Source organism: Trachinotus anak, unplaced genomic scaffold (assembly GCF_046630095.1).
Source record: "Trachinotus anak isolate AG129_WGS33_773 ecotype Australia unplaced genomic scaffold, CSIRO_AGI_Tana_v1 ptg000018l, whole genome shotgun sequence".
Classification (NCBI taxonomy): Eukaryota; Metazoa; Chordata; class Actinopteri; order Carangiformes; family Carangidae; genus Trachinotus; species Trachinotus anak.
The window spans coordinates 10,846,198-10,866,910 of NW_027273869.1; the positions used below are offsets into that span (position 1 = coordinate 10,846,198).

Here is a 20,713-nt window from a genome sequence, read left to right on the forward strand (position 1 = left end):
CAGGAGAAACAAGCCGTCTTCTTGCAGAGAAAAGCATCATTCACTTTTACAAACCAAACAGATTCAAAGATGTTGTACTTGTGTTTATCTGCTTTAAAACCCTGAGAGCTTCAATTGTTCACACACAAATGATTAAAATAGTACATCAAGCATTTTTAACATTAGTTCAAGAGCCTAAAATGCATTTGGGTAGTCTTATTTTTAGTCCATTATTGTCCAATCAACTGCTCATTTTGCACTTTGAATCAAATCCACCAACTATCTGTCAGTTATCTCTGAGGCAGAGAATAAAGAAGCCCAATTATGAAACGTCTGATGAAAAATGGGGAATTGTTCACTTTGAAATGTGCCACAGTTCAGGCTTTTATCTGCTGTCTCTCCTATCTCCTCCCTCTGTTACAGAAGAAGCTCTGCATGTGTGTGTGTGTGTGTGTGTGTGTGTGTGTGTGTGTGTGTGTGTGTGTGTGACGGGGCATCTCGTCCCAGAAAAAGCTGATAGGCGATGTGCCACTCATTTTGATAATTTCCCCAAAACTGTTGGCCTCCTGCCAGTGCACTCGCTCACACTCAATCAGCCCCAATCAGCAGTATGCTTGCAAAAGTGTCTGCAGGCCCGACTGTGTGTGTGTGTGTGTGTGTCTGTTTATCTGTCTTTTTGTTGTCTCATCATGTGACTGTCTTGAAAAGCCATTTTTCCCCAATTCAGATTCCTATTGTAGCAAAGTCTTTTCATGATCAAACACTGAGAAGTTCTGATCCAGTTTTTTTTTTTCTGTCACTTTTTAATCTCTTTTATTGTGCTGCTATTTTCAGCTCTGACGGACCAATTCAGTACAGTTACACAACAATATACAGCAGTATTGATGCTTTGGTCACAGGGCAGGGACAACTGTGCCACATGTCATGTTTGATGGACAATTGATTTTTGTATCAGACAAAAATATTGACTTGCATCCAGGATAAATGAGAAACTGTCTATTGGTTTTTGTCTTTTTGCAAGTAAATAGATATCAATCAGTTTTCGTCCCCGCTTTCATATAAAATTATGGAGTGAAATGAGTCAGTAGATGAGGTTTCAGTATGTTGACAATGTTTAATCTGTGTTTAATCTGTGACTGACCACTTTTTTCCAGTAAGCAAAACAGTTTATTTTTGGCCGTGGATAACCTCAGAAATGATCTGATCTGAGCATCCACCCCATGGAGATATGCTGAAAAGGCTGTTTTTTTTAAATTTTTAACCACACAAAGCTAGCTGAGCTGCTGTTTACAATTTTATGAAGTTAAAGAAAACAGCTTGATGCTGGAATTAAAATAAAACAGGGTTCAATATCCATGCTGCAGTATTTTCTGCTTTCAGTGCATCAAAAGGGGATAGACTATGGCTGGTGCTGAGGGAAAATCAATGGCCAGCACTGCTGCTGATAACATGTTTTTATCTACCCAGGTTTCTGACTGCAAATAGTATTTTTGGTCGTATACAACATCAAAAAACATCTGTGCTTTTCTCCTCAGTTCCGTTTTACATCCCTGTATAGCTGGTGTAATCTCATGTATATTTAGACCTGGACTTCCTGTCCACAGAGGGAGAATCCATAAAGACTGTTTTGAGATGGCTGCTCAGAGATTCTTGCACTAGCTGCAGGTTTTAGTGTTTGTTGAGACGCACTCCCACCTTTCTGTTTTCTTCCAAGTGCAACTGGGCATTCATTAAAAACAGGAAGTCCCAGCCAAGCAATCTGGCTGGGCTAAGGTTTTTCTGGCTGTGTTTTATAAGAGGTTGCTAGGTAACCAGGGAGTTAAGTTACCATCTCTCTAACTTTCTCCTATTTTCCTTTTTTCTGTTGTGTAGCTTGCATTTAAATAGACCAGCCATTCAGAGGAGAGACATTAGTAACCAATGTATGAGAGTAATGTGAGCTTGTGGAATGTTATATCTGCAACCTGCAGCATAGCTGCTGAACACAGAGGATCATTTAGCAGCTAAGAACCTATTTGAGATACTTCCCTCTGGAGTTGGGGGTGTCCAGAACAGAGCTAAAAGGAGGGTTAATAGTGGGCCTAGTCGTCTTAGTCGTCATTCATCATTAATTCAAATGAATGCCACGGGTGCTCTGTGCCTGCTGGATGTGTTGATAGGAAACCATTAGCTAACGTGTTCACCATAGCAGCTTTTTAATGTGATAAGTTATGTTTTCAGTTTGTGCCACTGCCTACAAATGTCCACAAAAGTCAATTATACTCATTTACACAACACAGAGTAACAAAGACTTGCAACCTGTTGATTACCAACCCTTTCATCCATAGTGGGCACGACAGTGGACAGCTATTCAAGAGCCAGTTTCTTTCTATATGCATGGGTTTGGATAGTGAAGCTGTCTATCAGTCACTTCAGAGGACAGGCTGCTAGTGGCAAGCGAGTGTAAGCAACTAAAAACCCCAACATCAAAGACGGCTGACAGAATGCCAGGTACAAGGACCTCAGGAATATCTACCCAGTCCTTCTTGAAACAAGGTAGTCGCTATAATTTTGGATTTAGCCTGTCTTGCATTTCAAAGAAGGCTTATATTTTGACTTGAAAATACAAGAAGATGTCCAGTTTTGGAGCATGAAAAACCTCAGAACTTTGCTGTTTATCATATCTGTTTGTGGACATGATTGTGTCAGTGGGCAGCAGTTCTTTGCTATAGTACATTTGCAGGTGTACAAGCAGATAGAAACATGCAATCACGTAGAAAGTAAAGCACTAGCAGTCACACAAGCGTGCACACGTAAATGCATGCACACACACACACACACACACACCTCAGGAGCTGTTTTAAACCAATGTTATATTTCAGTATTTACTGAGACTTTTCATTTTGAAGATTGTGTTATATTGCAAAGATATATTGAGATTGTCCATTGGGAACTGCTCAGCAACATCCCACCCCCTCTATTTGACTCTCACCCTCTCTCTCTTTCTATACCTTCTTTCTGTCTCCTGCCTCTCCATCCATCCGTTCATTTCTCATCTTCTCAGCACTATCCTTCCCTCTCATACATTTTAATGGCAGCAGTTTGATCCGGCTGGTCAAAAAAAAAAAAAAAACATTCAAATGTGTCCGCTTGTGTTGAATAAATACATAATTTAGCAACACAAGTCAACTACTGTTCAGTGTTGCAGAAAAAACAAGATAAATATTTCACTTTCCGAAGAGTAGGTAGAATGGGATTTAGTCAGAGATGAGATGCTGAGTTGTGTGTAGCTGCCAATTTATTTAAGCAGTGTTTCTGACAGAATCTTTATAGGTTCTCGGTCCTGTTTAAATGCAGGAAACCACTGTGGGATGACTGTTCGTTAAAAGTCTAACACATACAATTTTACCCTGATGCAAGAAAATGGCTTTGAAAAAAGAACAACACTAAGCATATGGGTGATGAAAATGGCACGACTGAATTAATACCTGCAGCACCAAGATGTGTGAAGATGCAGGTGTCACACAGAAGAACAACAGTGTAATGTTCTAAACAAACCTTTCATCTATCCATCCATCCATTCATTTTCTCACTGCCTATCTGGGTCGAGCTAAGCAAGGGACCAAGTCACATCCTAAGCCTCCTCTTGCGGGATCTGAAGGTATTCCCAGACCAGATGGGAGGTATTTTCATGTACATTTTAACACAGGTAACACAGGTTACCGCAAATCTGCTCAGTAGAAAAGCACTGTTTGTGTGTTTGTGTGTGTGTGTGTGTGTGTGTGTGTGTGTGTGTGTGTGGGAGCGAGAGAGAGAGAGAGAGGGAGCCCTTAATTAGCCAAAAAAGTTTTGTAAACTACAATTATCACTTCGCGGTCGTACGCCTCCGCTAACCAGCCATGTTCAAGGAAATGAGGTCACAGGTTCCTGAGTTACAGCGTTGAATAATGGTCAGAAGTGTTTTTTCGCTGAACATTGTGATGTCACGGCGAAGTTGACCTTTGACCATTTGGATGTAAAATGTCATCACTTCATTTTATCCTATTAGACATTTGTATTAAACTGTGTCATAGTTAGGATATAAAAAGTGAAGTGAATGTTTGAGCTAGATGTAATGAAATTGTCTCTGGGCGTTCCTGATATATGGCGTTCATAAGAATGTGAGGTCACTGTGACCTTGAACCTTTGACGTTTGCCTAATCGAATCAGTTCTTTTTTAGATCCAAGCTTACATGGACTCCATCAAGGCTTTAATGAGATAACTTCACAAAGCGTTGTCATGTAGAGCAAAATTATACCACAAGCTTATTATTACTGCAAATCAAGAGCTCCTGTTTTACTGTGACATCTCATATAACATCAATTAATATGGCACAGCATTTGTGTCAACTTATATTTGCGTTATTGAATTATTTATACATGATATATTTCATCATTTCAAGGTGAAGATATTAAAGATTAATGCTCTCTTTAGAACATTTAAGACACCTTGAAAACCATCAGTCTTTAGTGTGCAGCTCAGCAATGTCCTCACACATATGAACACACACACAGACAATTGCTGCATTTCATGTTTATGTATAAGACAGAGCCAGTCAAGATGTGACTCAGTGGGTCGAAACCTCATCTCCTGCCCATTTCCAGTCTCTGTGAGTCGACATGACAGTTGGATGTAAGTTAACATGGGTGAGGGCGAGGGCACGCTGTGTCGCTCTGCGTACTGTGTCTTTTGATTGCCTCCTTTGTTCAGCTAAAGACAGTTCAACTCACCCTTCAATCTGGTCCGCAACTGAAAAATACACATCAAAGCGCAATATTAGACTCCCTTCTTTGCTTTAGTTGTATTGGTCTATTTCCGGCTAGAAGCTGAGGATTTTATTTTCTAACTCTCCTGCTGTGTGCATTTTGCCACCGAATGGTTTTTGAGTGAAAGAGAAAAAGTGAGAATTTCATATTTAACCTTGCTCCATTAAAACATTCTGTCTAGCAGCTGCTTTGGCAGAGAATTGTGTGTCATGTCAGTGGAGCACCAGGTGAAAAGCCTGTGTAGCTGCGTAGTCGTTAATATAAAATAGCACAGATGGGTCATAATCACCATACTTTTGTGTGCACAGCCACCTACTTTTCCGTGGGCACCTGATTACTCTTGTTGCTATGGATACCATTCAACCCTATAACACCACATCTCGTTGCAATTAGTGATATATTCAAGTGACTCTGACAAATTCACCATCTACAACCATTTGCTTTTAATGAAAATGTTTTTGAGGATTCACGGGTCTATTTGTCACACAAGTAATATGTGTAGTAAAATGCAATGCACTCAAATTATAAAGACACAACATGTAGAATAGGACAAATGCATCGTGCAGGGCAGTGCAAATACAATGTGCCAGACCAAGCTGAGGGTGTACAGAGGTCAGAGTTCACAAGGCTTTTTCTTAGTTGCTCCATATTGGACTTGTGGCTATACAGGAAGAATAGAGAAGCTGGACAAGTTGTTGCTGGCACAGTAAGGATCCTTTATATTGCTGCGAGCTCTGACGCTGCACTTTCTGATATATAAGTAAGGCAGAGGGGGAAGTGTACGCTCGGCTGAGCAAACCACTCTCTGTTGGGCTCTATGATCCTGAGCAACAGTTCCTATACTAGTTGGTGATGCCCCCTCTTTGGACGCTTCCCACGGCACCACAAAAAAAAAAGGTCTACAGACCCCTACAGACTCTGAATTTCTTAAACTTTCTGATGTGGTAAAGGCGTTCCCTCACCTTTTTTGCCAACAGTGTGCACAGACCATGTCAGGGTCTTGCTGATGGTGTGTAGTCTCTCCGCTCCCTAAATCCACAGCCAGTTCATTGCTGTTGTTGACATTCAGTGAAAGCAATTCAGTGGTGGCTGGCTTTGGACTGAAGTTATCACTAACGTGTCATCTGCAACCTTGACGATGGAGTTGGGCATTTCTGTGCAATATAGTGCAAGTGCAATATAGAACTTGAGAAAGGAAATGTCTGTCTTGCTTACTTCCACATCTATTTCAAGTATACAGTATACTCAATGACCTTCATCAGTGTATATCTATTGAAGGTTGTTAAGATGGAAACACTGTCTACAATAACATAATAAAATAACCCAGTACACAGCAAGACAGTGTTCAGGGTTGGGAAGAGTTTAAAGGCATCAGTTTGTTGGCTGTGGTACAATAAGGTAAAAGATTTCCTACATACTTTGACACTGGCGTTTGTGCGCCAGGCTTTGTTCAGATTTTCTATCTGGCTTCAGCGTCTTCAGTGAGTTCTATGATCTTTGGAGCCTTTTTACATTCTCAGAAACTTTCATGGTGAATACAACATTGCGCAATATTTCTCTCAAACCAGAAGATCTGTTCCTTACAGATACAGACTCTGCCTGCTGACAGAATTCCTGACCCTTAGAGAGTGAGCGTCTGTAGCTTTTGTTTGCCTTGTCATTCATTTCTAGGTCACTGTGAGGACTGAATGCTTGGATGAGCTTGAGACGTGCTCAATGAAGGGTCTCCGCATCAGCATTCCCACGTGTGTGTGGATATGCATGTGCATGTGTGTGTGTGTGCATGTGCAGTGAAGCAAAGGACCTCCACCTCAAATCGAAAAGACGCGCACGCACACACATACACACACACACACACACACACACACACTCAACTCTGCAGGTTTCATGTCTCAAGCTCTGCGCGCGCGCGCACACACACACACACACACACACACACACACCACCTATCAGCTTTGAGTGCAATGAAATGTGGTCATCCTTTACCTGCCGTCACTTTCTATTTCAGAGCTTTGAGCCGCTACTCTGTTAAAGCTCTGCGGCTGATGGGAATCCATTTCACTTCAAAGGTCTTTTCTCCCCTCTCCTCCTCCAGGGGCCAAGTCTGAACTGCAGGTCAGCACGTCAGGGTCGGCCTGTTAGAGACACGACATCGTGGACAATTACTGAAAGACTCACGGTCAAATGAAATATGAAGATCTACCGGCATTGCATTTTATAGTTCATACACTGCGCACATGTGTGTTCATCTTATCTGTTAATACACACTCTGACATTTATTTCCAAAGTTTTGCTGATGACACGTTTCCCCTTTAAGATATCAGTTTGGTCGTTTTACATTGGATGTTCCAAACTTTTCCTCAGTAAACTAACAACAAGGCAATAACAGAGCCATGTTTACTCCTCGTCTATGTGGGGAAAAAAACTGTGTTGTAAAATTCATAGGACATACGGGACTGTGACTTGTTCTAGTCGGTAGTGCAGCAGAAATATGCACAGTCGCTGCAGCATCATCTCAGTTTCCTTACACAGAGAGTGACAAGAACTGAACTCATTCATTCAGTCAATCCTCATTCCGCTTCTGTCCTGTCATACATACTGTTCTTTACAGTCGCTTGCATTGCTTTCGCTAGTGTTTACACATTATTGAATTCTCGAATCTTGTTTTCTAAAGCAATAAAAAATACCTTAAAAATGTCTGACAGTGGAGTTTCAAACAAGTAACAACATATTTCACATGGTGCTTTTTTCCCTGTGCATTATTTATAGAAGGATCATTTGCCTACTTCAGTTCAAGATGGTTGAATGTGTCTCAGTCCTCCAGCAAGGCACAATATCACATTTAAATTCTGGCTGCAAATGATGGAAGGCCAGCAAGCAAGCTAAATATGCCACCCTTCAGCAGACTATAATGGCCTGGCTCACTGTACAGACACTATCAGATGTCTGAATTTCTACTCAGCCAATATTTGATGGATTTTTATGACAGAGGGAGCGCCTCAGTCCCAAATGAGATATCTACTGAATATCAAACAACCTAAAAAAAAAAAAAAAAGAACTAAAAAAAAATGTATTTGGCTCCTACATCAAAAAAATACAAAGAAAGAAAAGGTTTTGGTTTTACACCCGTGTATTCAGATTTGTAAAGAAGAAAATGTGGTTTAAATAAAAAATATTGGCATAACCTGCTTCCAGAACCCAAAGCTGACAGGAGTTCATATTAAGTAAGGTCCTCTTGTGATAAGCACAGCCCAGAAAATTCTTCTAGTTACAGAAGGTGAGGGGAGAAACGAGGATAAAATGCAAATGAGCTGCTGATTATGCACCAGAGTTGCTCAAAGTAAGTACAAATATAGAAACGGCTACACTAAAAAGTGATGTGCAAATGGGTTAATATTTTTTGTTTATTTTCTAATGGATTTTCACTTACATAAATAATGATAAAATAATTAACCCTACTTACAAAGTGGTAACCACTTATTTGCGACTCTGCCCTTTTTATTTCCCTGATTTTAATTTGACCGTACACTTAAATTCCTGCTAAAATAAAAGTACCCTGAAATGTTCATTCTTTCTACAGATTATCCTTGTTTAGTTCAGAGGATAGGCACTACATGAGCTTTGTCTGGTTTTAGCTTCCAATTAGGCTGTCCTATTTGAGATTAAGAGATCAGAGGAGAAACTCCCCCAATATCCCCAGGTTTTATGTCAGAGGCTCTTTAGATTGTACATGGAGTCTCTCAGACAAAAGAGAAAGATTCTGTAAAGCCTCTTAGAAGTAAGTGACAGTCAGATTTTGTTCTGTCTGCAGAAACCCTGAAATGACTAAGTTTGGTCGCAACAGGTTCTGGCTCGGTTTTTACTGACACCTGTGCTTTTCCCTCTTGTGATGATTTCTAGTGCTGTGGAAGGAGGTTCTTCTGGCAGCATGACTCCACCGTGTGAGTCCACGGCTCATCACCTGCCACAGTTTGACAAGCTAATTACATATGAGCCAGTAACCACTTCACATGAAAGAACATAAAACTGATTGCTGTAATCAGCTGGTAGGATAATTTAAGTACAGAAGAAGAAAAGTTCCACCTTTAAAGAGGCAGCTCACCCTGCATGTGTCAGTTAACCACAGTCACCTGCAGAAACAAAGGCCCAACGTTACTACAAACAGCTTGTGCAGCCAAATGAGTGTTGGCTCTAAAAGTTCAGTGTTTACCTCATTATCGCTACATTCACCAACTACACACCAACAGCCACATTAGCAACAAGCAGATGCTGCCTTCCAGTGCTGTCAGACAACTTTCCTCTGCGTCACCATTAGAGGAAATTCTCTGGGGAAATCAATGAACGCATTAACCATGCTTAAAGATAAATAAAATGAAGTGTATAGGGGACCGTATGGAGCGGGTGGTAGGGGTGATGCATTCAAATGGCAAGTCTTGTCCACCCTTACAGTCACAGCTGGAAGCATCTTGACTGCACCGTCCTGCCCGACTGTTTACTGACACGCTGACATTTGATTACTCTCTGCAGCACCTACTGTGCCTCTGACTACATCGCTGGCGGGGAAGGACACTCACAGGCATGCGCAATAAAGTGGACATGCATGCATGAAAGCATGCTGGGATTACAGCAGACACACAGTCCCAGGAGTCCCAGGAGTTGCAATTACAAACACTGTCAGAGTACACGTACTCATCTCTGAGAGGTAATTACTTTTCTCGCCACAGTCATCGTACCCTTTGAGCCTTAATATAGAACTTTGTACTTTGACAAACTGCTGTATTTATTGTTTAAGGCACCTGAGCTCAGTCATACTCAGTAGTGTAGCTGGAATATGGAAGGCTCAAAATTATGCTCAGCCTGCACAATCATATTGCGTTGCAGACTAAAAACTCAACTCATAGCTCACTCATAGCATCCCGCTGTTCTATAAGTATTAAATCAATAAGGTGTTATTGTCATTTCAGAGGAAACGCCATTTCTGTTGTTTTGACTCATCCTTCAGCTTTGTCCTTGGGTTTAATAAATCAATAATGTTCAGAAAGTCTCTCCAGTGTTTGTTTATTTGAAGAGAGATGTATGTACTTTTATGTGGAGCCCAGCAAGAGTAGCTGTCACTGTTTATCTGTACACTGAAAATCAAGTTTGCTGTGGTGCACTGCACATGCTGCAGAGTTCTTACATCTTAGGTGCATTGTGGCCTTGGATTAATTAAATTCAATACACCAGAGGAATTTAAGGATTGCTGTGAAAGCAATATGTGACGGTGTATGAGTCTGTAAGGGCTTGTAAGATTTGCAGCATCTTTAATTGCACTTGTAGCGTATACAATACAAATTATTTTTAAAATGTTGGACGGCAGGTGTTGCTGGAAGAGAGGAGGAAAACTAGACACTATAACAGCCTGCAAAATAGCATGGGAGTTATTTCACATTTGTTTTATCTGTTGATTCAAATAACAATGCTGGTCTGATCTTGTCACTGATAAGGGCAGTTCACAGCAAACAACCAGTCCACCCACTCAATGACTGCCAAAATAACAGGCTGTGCAGCCTCCAAATGAAGAGGGGTACTTATATGTCAATCTGTGATTTAGAAGAAAACTGCAGATGTGGTTTTAGGTTTCGTGAGTCTTGCAACAATCTAAATAAAGTTTAGCATGTTTGACTGCTGCCAGCAGATACTTGCATGCTCCAACAGGTTTGTTTAACAGCGTCCAAGATTAATAATCTTGCAAGTGTGAGGAGATACAACTCAAGGGTTCCTCACTAAAATGCTAAAACTCATACAAAGTGAACCCTGAAAACACGACAACAGCTCACTGATACACAGCCTGCAAACAGTCTGACACTGTTGACATGTAATAGTGTATTTAGGGACTGTGAAATTTTGACTTGTTCTGCTGACCTGCTGGTCGCGCTGCAGTTAAAGGTGCCGCTATTTTTGGATGTGAGAACACAGCATCTTTGGTTCCATCTGCAGCGTTCTGGTGACTAGACTTGGAGCATTAGACGGCATCAAACCTGAAAACATGTTTTCAGAGTCAGCAGTCTTGTGTCTGTTCACACAGCGGGATAATCTGCACCAACCACTGTGCAGCCATAGGGAAGACTTGTGGTAGTCCACTCTGTTTGGAACTGGAGTTACACATCTTTTGCTGACAACAGTTTTAATAATAGAATTTTTATTATTTATCTGTTAATGAATTTAATTGTACAAGTTCCAATAAAACTGTGGTAATGACATGCTAAATGTGTTTTCATGAATGAACACATTTTATAACTTTTCTCACTTTTACCAAATAACATCTGTTATTGAATAAACAAATTTCATTTGATTGGCTAAGGAGTTAATGAATGGAAACACTGCTGCGGACACACACACACACACACACACACACACACCAGTGGATGCTTACTGTGCTCCTCTCTCCCTGCACCGAGATGGCTCTACGTAGTGACAGCCGTGATGATTGGGAGTTAGCGTGTGTGTTTACCAATGTGTGTCTTTTTGTCTTCTACCTCTGTGGCTTTACCTTTATTGTTTTCTAGGAAATAGACAAGCACAGGTAACTTTAAAAACACTCTTGTGACAGATTAGAGATTGATTGATAGATATTTGTGCGTGACGGAGAGCCCGGGACGGACACCTGCTGCTGACTACTTGATGGGCCCCTTCTAATGAACGGGGCTTATCGCCATGGCAACCCCACTACACACACACACACACACACACACACCTATACACTCACACACACAGTGAAGCCTGCAGACTGATCATTAGAGCCAAGTGATCTTTCTGCTCTGTGTCCTCTCTGACCCCCATTGCCCTTCCTTTGAGATCCAAACAAATTGCACTCCTCCCTTTATCATATCCTTCTTCTCTACCTCCCCCTCCATCCTTCCTTCCCTTCATCAGCCCCCTGATTGTCTGTAATGGTCCCTCATATCCTTCCTCCCACTTTTCATGACATCCACATTCACATCTTTCACACCTCCATTCCTCATATCTTTTTGAACCATCTTCCCCTTCATCTGTCCATCGCTTCTGCATTTTCTGCCAGTACCTCCATTCATTTATCCACCTCCCCTCATTCCCTGCCTCCACCTGTAGTCCATCCATCCATCCCTTCATGTGCCTCTTGTTCCTCTTTCACCCATCCATCTCCTCCAATAATTACCCAGTTGGAGGTTTTAATTAGAGAAAGAGGAGGAGCCGTCTGGTGCAGCAGAGCCCTAATTGAAACCCCAATTAGTCTCCTCTGGTTGTCAGTATGCTGAGGGAGCCGCCACTCTGCCCAATATCAGATTTTCATCAGGAGGTGAATTTTCTGAATTGATTACTTTGACTTTTAATAAAATGTATTAAGGTGGTAAATCAAAAGTGCAGGCAAGAAACAGTCTCCATTATTGCTAACGATTATAATTGCCTCAAGCAATCTGCCTCGGTCTGCTCTGGAAATTACCAGCAGGAAGCTGTGGCAATTGGACGAGACAAACAAAACAACGAAAAAGTCACTAAGGTAACTTGTTGCCGTGGTGATTACCATAGTGATGGCAAAATCATAGAAGAAGCAGCCGCTCTAGTTTGGGGGGAGGTAAGTGTGGTACAAAGGCAGCGACTGAAAATGCTTTGAGTGTTTATGTGTGTGTGTGTGTGTGTGTGTGTGTAGCATCCTAACCTAATGCACTTAGTATGGGCTACAATTAGCTAGCTGGCTCAAAGCCTAAGTGGAGCAATTACACACACATTCATTCACTCCCTATCTCCCCCTCTCTCCCTGTCATACAATCATCGTAATCATTTTTTGGCACATATACACCCAGCTGACCCTTTGTGAAATAGTGGTTGTCCCATCACGGCAACCGTAGCAAGGCATAACACGCCTGTCAAACTTCAGATGTTAAAAGCAGCATGGAGCTGTTGTAAGAATGATTCGTTATTTTAAGAGCTCTCTAAAAAACGAAAAATCCAACAGAAAAGTGGAATCAATGGATTAAACAGCATGTCTGTCTGCTCCAGTGTAAGCTGTAAATGTTCACATGACCAGCTGTAGGCTGAAGACAGTGTTTTTAACCAACAAATGGAGCTAAAATTTGCTTCATAATCTAGCTAGCTATAGCTGATCAAATCTGCTCGCGACAGCAGTCATTTCAACCAGAACGGAAATGAAGAAATTATGGTCGCTGGCTAGAAATGAGAAGCGTGCTTTTGTTTGCTTCTGTCTGAAGTTAAGGATCCATTGTTCAACAAATTATTATGTATCTGGAGCGGTAAACACACGCTGCGTGAGGACGGAAAGCTTGACAGATGTAGCAGAAGTAACGTTCGTTGTGGTCTAATCAATAAACACCATCTATCTCTCTCACTGAAAAACACTCTAGGTCACCAAACCCTTAACACACATGTACAAAGACATGCACACACTCCTCCCTCCATCCTTCTCTGTGACATCCAGCAATACACATCCGCACGAATGCTCCCATCCACACGCACACATGCACACACTTGTTAAGCCTTCCCTCCTCCACCCCCTGTTGAGTCCAGCCCAGACAGGCCCAGCTCAGTCCTATCTGCCTCTGGATTTGGCTGCAGACAGCCGCAGAGCAGAGCAGAGCAGAGCACATCCTGATAAGCTCCCATTGATTGGCTTCAGACTGGCTGAAAGGCAGAGCACATTGTCACCGCTTTCTTTTCCACACACACGTGCACACGCGCGCGCACACACACACACACATAAACTCACTGGGGGTAAGGAAAGAGACAGAGAAGCGGAAGAGAGAGATGAAGGGAGAGGGGTGATGGAAAAGAAACCAAATTCACAATGACAAAAGCGAGACGAATCAAGAATAAGGGGCAGGCTAAATTGTTTGGGCAGACACTGCAGCTGGAGAGACAGACAGGGGAAGGAAAAGAAAGGAAGAGGGATGCAAATCTGCAGGTAGACATGTGGGTCAAAAGGAAGAAAAAAAGACAGGAACAAACAGGCTGACGGAGAGCTAATCAGAGCCCACCAGGCAGGCAGACAGTCAAAGAGTCACTACTAATGGAGGTACGCCTTGGGCCTGCTACTGATGTGCCTTCATTCCAAATTCAAAATCTGATAAGCTGGTAAATTATTTATGGCATTTCAAATTTACGGCTTTGACCATTAATTATAGCTCCTCTTTCAGACAAATCGGTCCAACACAAGAACTTGTCACTTCTGTCATTACAGGGCTGTCAGTGTTTGCGAAATCAAATCGGGAAAAAAAGGGTTTGAGCATCAGTTAACATATACAGCAAGAAAATGCCAGACTGAAATCTTCAACTTTGTGAAAATGCAATCTGTGCTGTAACCCACTGCGTCACATGGACGCCTCCAGATGGAAAGATGGGATTGTAACAGAGGGAGTGGGCCCCTTCTGTTCCTGAGGTGTGACTGCATGATTGTTCCACTCGGGAGCAAGCTGCGCGAGACAGAGTCCTCCTGGGGAGACGGCAGCTGATGGAGGGACTAACTGCATTGTTGCACCGGCGGGAGAGGACGAGGGAGGAATCACGGAAGTGGGGTAGAATTCAGTATCAAGTCTCTGCACTTGAATTTTTGTCATTCTTATATCTTAAAGATATTACTGTAGTGCAAGAATTCCCTTCCATCTTGTGCAAGTAAGTTTAAATGAACTGAAATCAAAAAAGGATCACAAGTTTACATGCACACTACTGTCATTTCCTGGTTTTAACATTGCTATAATCAATGTTTTTATATTAACAGTGCATCAAATGGCTGTAATGCAATAGAGGTTACTCATAGTGACAAACCCACATAGAATTACCCTCCGACTCTGAATCGCGTTTTTCTGCTCAGTGGGCAATTTTACTGTTATGATTCAATCTCACAGCTACTACCAGTGTCATTTTCAACCACATCAGGCAGCTAGTTTCAGTAAAAAGCTCTAAAAACTGACTGTCCGCTACCCGACAGGCAGCACACAGCAAACATTCAGTTAGGGGAAGGTAGTGTGGCATATTTCTGAAACCATGATGTGTTTACATGTGTAAACACATAACCGGCACACTCCAAAAGCACAATAATAATATGGATGCTAGTGTGTAATCACTATTTCTCTACTGCCTGTAACACTCACCTCAGTTACTGTATGACAAATCTGTTTCTCGAGTTTGCTCATTTACAGTCAATAAATCAGGTTACTGTAGCTTCCAGGGAACCAGTGTTCTAATCCAGCCTGTGTGTGTGTGTGTGTGTGTGTGTGTGTGTGTGTGCTTCAGGTTTTACTCATGTTGTGAGGACTTAAATCTGTTTACACAGTCACATTATGGGGGCTTGTCTTCCTTATGGGGACAAAAACATAAATCCTTCTATTCTAAGGTGAAGACATGATTTAAGGTTAGAGGAAATGTATGCAAGTAAATGTAATGTCCTCTGAACCCATGGAGACACGACTGTATGTGTGTGTGTGTGTGTGTGTGTGTGTACAGAAAGGAAATGTAGTTGTGCCCTCTAGACAGAGAAAACAGCAGGGTACCTTGGCATCACCTCTCTTCCTTGCTTTCTCTCTCCTTCCCATAAGACTTCCTCACTCCTCTTCCCATATCTTCTCTCTCTTTCTCTCTGACACACACACACACACACACACACACACACACTACCTTGTTGTTATTCCTGACACCCAGTATCTCTTAAAGAAAGGCTAACCTGCCAAAAGATATGAAGAACAAAATCCCAAAACACTGACGATACTTCTGACAGACTCACTGCGTCTCGCTGCAGTGCAATCCTCAGCTGCACTGTACTGTTTCTTTTTGTCACGCTCAGTTTGTGTAGCAGTCATGGTTGGAGGGTTACACTGGATTGTCCTTGACTGTCCCGCTCGACCGTCCCTGTTTTGGTTCCAACACAGCCTACAGGGTTTTAACTCTTCTCTATTAATTATGAAGCTGTTTTCTTTTTTTTTATTGCACTTGTTCTGTAACAATTTTATCATTGCTGTTGTCACGCAAAAAAAGAATAAAATAATTATAAATTCAATGTTTAATGCGCAATATGAAATTTCCTGCTGTTAGGGGTTTCCCAATCAAAACAATCAAAGTCAGTGTTTGGTGATGTCATAAAGTAGTATGGGAACATGGGAGAGCTTCACCACCATGGTGAATGTCATTTGTTTAAAAGGCTTTTACCAGGAACTGAATTGTCCACAGAGATCTCCTCCTCTCCGCAACAAATGGAGCCAGTGATTAAATCTAGTAAAAATACTGAAGAAAGCAGATTCACATTAAAAAATCAACGTATTTTTGACGCTGTTCAACAGACACAGGGCGTCCTGGAGGGGCTGTGGGCTGAGCTGCTGCTATCGTTTGCTCAGCTTGATCCAAACGTCCGATGACTAAAAATCTGGTTAAAATATATTATAGGTAGGTAGGTAATTATGACCAAGATGTAAAAAGTATAAGGTAAAATGTGGCTTTAAAGTGGATATAAAGTCAATTTTGACAGCTTCTGATAGACGACCACAATGTTGAATCATGCGGAAAGGGGATGTGATGCCACTGACTGGCAACCAAATGAAACAGACCTTTATCTTGACTAAAATTACAGATTCAGGTGTGAAATTTGTTTGGAAACATTTGGGATGATGTAAGTCAAGAAAACACAGTGTATAGCATTAGTAGTTTTTAGACACTTTAATGTGGAAATTATACCTTTTAATAAATGCTGCTGTCTGATGGGAGAGGTGAAGATAAAATTACTCTAAAACTGTTGCTTTGATAATGCAGTTGATGGATAAACCAGTTTTCATCTATCGTGGCTTCAGGTTGTTGTTACAGGGTGATTTAATGTGCTCAACACATACAGAAAGGATCACTGCAGACCCATAGCACCTTTTAGCGCCACTAAACTGGAATTAGTGGGGATTTTCTGCAGTGTGTGTGACTGGCAGCCCTGGCTAATGAGCTGCCTGCTCCTCCATAGTGCATGTGAGTTTTTTTTATAAAGCACCATGTTAAGGGATTTTTTTTTAAATCCGTGTGTACCGTATGTGTTCATGCATGAGAGACACAGAAAGAAAGAGGCAGAAGAGAAAATGGTCCTCTGAATGCTCGTGTGTGTGTGTGTGTGTGTGTGTGTTATTTTGGTTTGTTTAGTTTGTGGGCAGTGCATCTGTGTCTGTGATCAACTCAGTGCTATTCCACACAACCTGGCACAGATGCTCAGTGTGTGTCTGCCTGAGTGAGTGTGTTATTTACAGGTCTGTGAATATTCGCTTTTGTAGTCTCTCCCTTTTTTTTTTTTTATCCCCCCCTCACACTTCATTTTATTCATTTGCACATTTGCAGATTGCATGTTTACCTTAGCATTACAGTTGGACTCCATCATGCTATGGTTTAATTAAATGACCGAAAAGCTCGATTTAAGTTGTGTGTGACTGCACACACACGTCTGACTGTGTGTTTTGCATGGTTCAGTAAATCCCTCCAGTCGCACTGCTCTGCTTTCCCCATGACAACAGTGAGTCATTTTTCCTGTGGCACACACACACGCACACAGACACACACACACACAGACACACACACACACACCAGGTCACAGTGCTTGTGTAAATAAGTCTTTTTATGTGCATTCTGCAGGAGTTTGAACATCCAAATAATAGATGCAACATTTTCCTGCTTGTACATGGGTCTGACATCTAGATTGGTTATACATACACAAGCTGTGTGTGTGTGTGTGCCAGGATGTGTGATCATACTCCAATCTGACTTGCCACGCCACATGAAAGGTTTCTCATTCCAAAAAAAAAAAAAAAATTAAACTCATTCATTTTTCTTATCTACAGAGAACAGAAGAATAAAGGCTGAGAGATCTAAGAATTTTAAGAGTTTGTCAGAATAACCCAAATATCTAATGTTGCTGTGCTAAAAGTCCCACAAATGATTCCTGACTCCACAAGCTTAACATTTCTATGCGTAAGAGTTTTATTACTAATGACACATACAGTAACTACTGAAGGAGCTCATTGTGTGCTTTTTAAAATTTGCAGTGGTTTTATGTGAAGACTTCATTTGGCTTAGATTACACTCACACACATCTCTGCACAGGAGAGTTCCCAGGCTCTGTCCACTGCTGGTCCTATCATACAATACAAAGTTAATATGAATCAAATTTTTTTTGGCCAGATGAGCAATACACTGCATTGTAAGAATATATCCTTCACGTACCCACCAATTTATTATGTCACTACGACCACCACAGGGCAGGGGTACCAACAGCCCCTGTGCTCCATCAGGTACCAGCTGTGCCTGAGCTGGAAAACAAACACAGATGCTGATTTTAAAGAGGCTGTTTGAGGGGGGTCCTGCTACCCTCATCTCTACAATTAATCTTTAAAAGAATACAAAGACAACCAAAAGTGTTGTAATTCTTCCTGCTTGGATGTCACCGTTTTGATTTGATTTGTAGTGTGCATTCGTGGACTACGCAGCCGACAATCTACTTGCATGGATGGAAAGCGTCCTCCAAAAAATATTTTCAATTATGTTTGGTATGAACATTGGGACCTTGCACGGGAAAAAAAATCATAAGTGAATGAAAAAAATCACAAGGTATATGCTGCAACAAATGATTAAACAATTTTTGAATCAGTGCAGGAGGGAAAATTTCTCAAAAATGATAACGAGACAATGTTGCGCTTAATCCTGGAGTCGACTGCTGACAAGAAATTCATACACACACTCAATCATCATAGTTAGAATAAAAACTGGAAGCTACTCTGTAGCGATGGCAGCCACTGCCACTGCAACAGCTGGCGTGGATGTGGACGACAGAAAAAGGTAGAGACAGACCAACGGTGGTCCAGAGGGAGGACAGACACTGAGGTCTCGCAGAGGTCACAGAGAGAGAAAGTGTGCCGTGTGTGTCTCTATGAGTTCACGGATGAATAACTCATATCTGTATGAAAGTCAGACACAGAGTGAAAGTATGACCTCTATCTGGACGTGGCGCAGATGGTTAGGCGGCTAGCTGCCCGGCTAACAAGCTAGCTAGACTGTCATAGATTAAAGTGGACATGATGGGAAACAGGGAGATAAGTGCAGGTGAGGCTATTAGGACAAACACCCTGCATCTCTTCGAATACTGTGTTTGTTTGATATAATTTGTCTTTGTGTGAGCTGACAGGAAATGACTCATTTTCGGTATAGCTTTTGCAAGCCGCACATGCTGTTTAGGATGCGCACACACACACACACACACACACACACTACAGGACCACATATTCACTTGTGTGTCATCAGACGGCCACAAAATGCACACAAACCACACACACAGCCCAGCAATACTAGGTCAAGCTGTCTGTGAGTCATTAAAAATGCATAACCGTTTGACTCGCAGAGCTGGTGTGTGTGTGTGTGTGTGTGTGTGTGTGTGTGTATGTTGCTGTGAAGTAGATTTCATTGACCTGCCACTGAGGAAATAAGTAAGTCCCTCATTCCCTGATCCATTTTGGGTGAGTCATTGGCAGGTATGAACAGGAGACCAGACTAATGTGTGGGTGTGAGTGAACATCTGTGTGTGTGTGTGTGTGTAAGATGATGCTTTGAAGTGTGTGTAGTCGTAGTGGATTGGTGAGGAGTGTGTGTGTGTGTGTGTGTGTGTGTGTGTGTGTGTGTGTGTGTATGGATTAGACTAATCTGTTCAAATGGTGAGTTAAAGGTAGAGGTGGAAGGGAACCTGAGAATTAAACGGAGATGGAGGATGAGCAGTGACTGTAACCATCAGTTTAATTGAGTTTTTTTTCTTTTAATGGGGCTAAGAGGGAAAAAAGTAGAATATAGAGAAAATATAGGCAGAGGTGTGATGAACCTCTGTGTGCATTCTGCATATGTAGGGATGTCACACACTGTCTTTGCACTGTCATACTGTTTTACAGAATACCTATTTTACAGGTACCAATGGGATTGATAACATCTCGTTAATCAGTGTAACAAAAGTATTTTGATTACCAGAAAACGTCAAAAAGCAACTCAAAGATGCCACGTTGGCATGTTTCTGTCATTTGAACCCGTTAAAGCAGAACTGCTACGGTGGCTTCTGTTTGCATGTCAATCACTGTGAATATTATGGAGCAATTTGTGCTGAATTGGCTAATGTCCTGTTTGTTTTTTTGTCATTTGCATAAAGAAGTTGTGTGCTGCCTGTTGTAAACGCTCCCAGTATCCCCATGTTTAATTTGTTAGGGCGCCCACCCTGCGAAGATGGCATGTCCTTCCCATACACATGCTGAAACCGGTGTCCTTGTGTGTGTTGAACTGAAGAGAGGAGATTTTTTTTTTTCTTTTTTAAGTGGCTTTTAATGTTTATCATTATCCAAATGATTTCAGCGTGGAACAATGCATAAATTCCACCATTTTGTAATTAGCATAAAAATCATGATCAGACTTTAAAGTGGACTACAATCATTTGGTTGTTGGCCACAGAAATGAGTTTGTCTCAGACATAAGTGAATGTGAAGCTACAGTGGTTTATATTGGCTCTCCCTCATGCTAAGGCTCAGGGTATAAAACAGTTTTTAGTTAAGTACCATTATGAAGCACAAACACATGAAGAAAAACATCTAAATCAGTGTGAAATCTTGAATCACATTCATTGCATCCCATCATTTCACTTTCTGTCATCTCTTCTGCTGCCTGAAATATCTTAAAAAAAGAAAACACCATAGCAGGATAACAAAGGACGCTAAGAGAGAAATAAAATGAACAAGAAATGAGACACAGACAGTGGAAACAAGAAGCCTATAAAATCTCAGTCTGGGCCAAACAGCGATTGCAGGCACAGCAGTAGGGTCATGCATCTCTCAGCTAAATTTAAATCAAACAGAGATGTATTCGAGTAGAAATCAGTGTCCAAATCAGGATGGGAAGAACGCAGCGCGCACTCTGCACTGAAAGGACGTGGGCG

At 41.6% G+C, this 20,713-nt stretch overlaps 1 protein-coding gene across 2 annotated transcripts in view; it reads right to left on the reverse strand.

Annotated features, from left to right (window-relative positions):
* LOC139635518 (hyaluronidase PH-20-like) overlaps nt 1-20,713 on the reverse strand; it is a 92,972-nt gene that overhangs the window by 27,609 nt on the left and 44,650 nt on the right. For both annotated transcript variants that reach the window (XM_071502928.1, XM_071502926.1), the window contains one exon: nt 6,751-6,899. The gene's annotated coding sequence lies outside the window, so the exon portion shown is untranslated. The remainder of the gene's footprint in view (nt 1-6,750; nt 6,900-20,713) is intronic.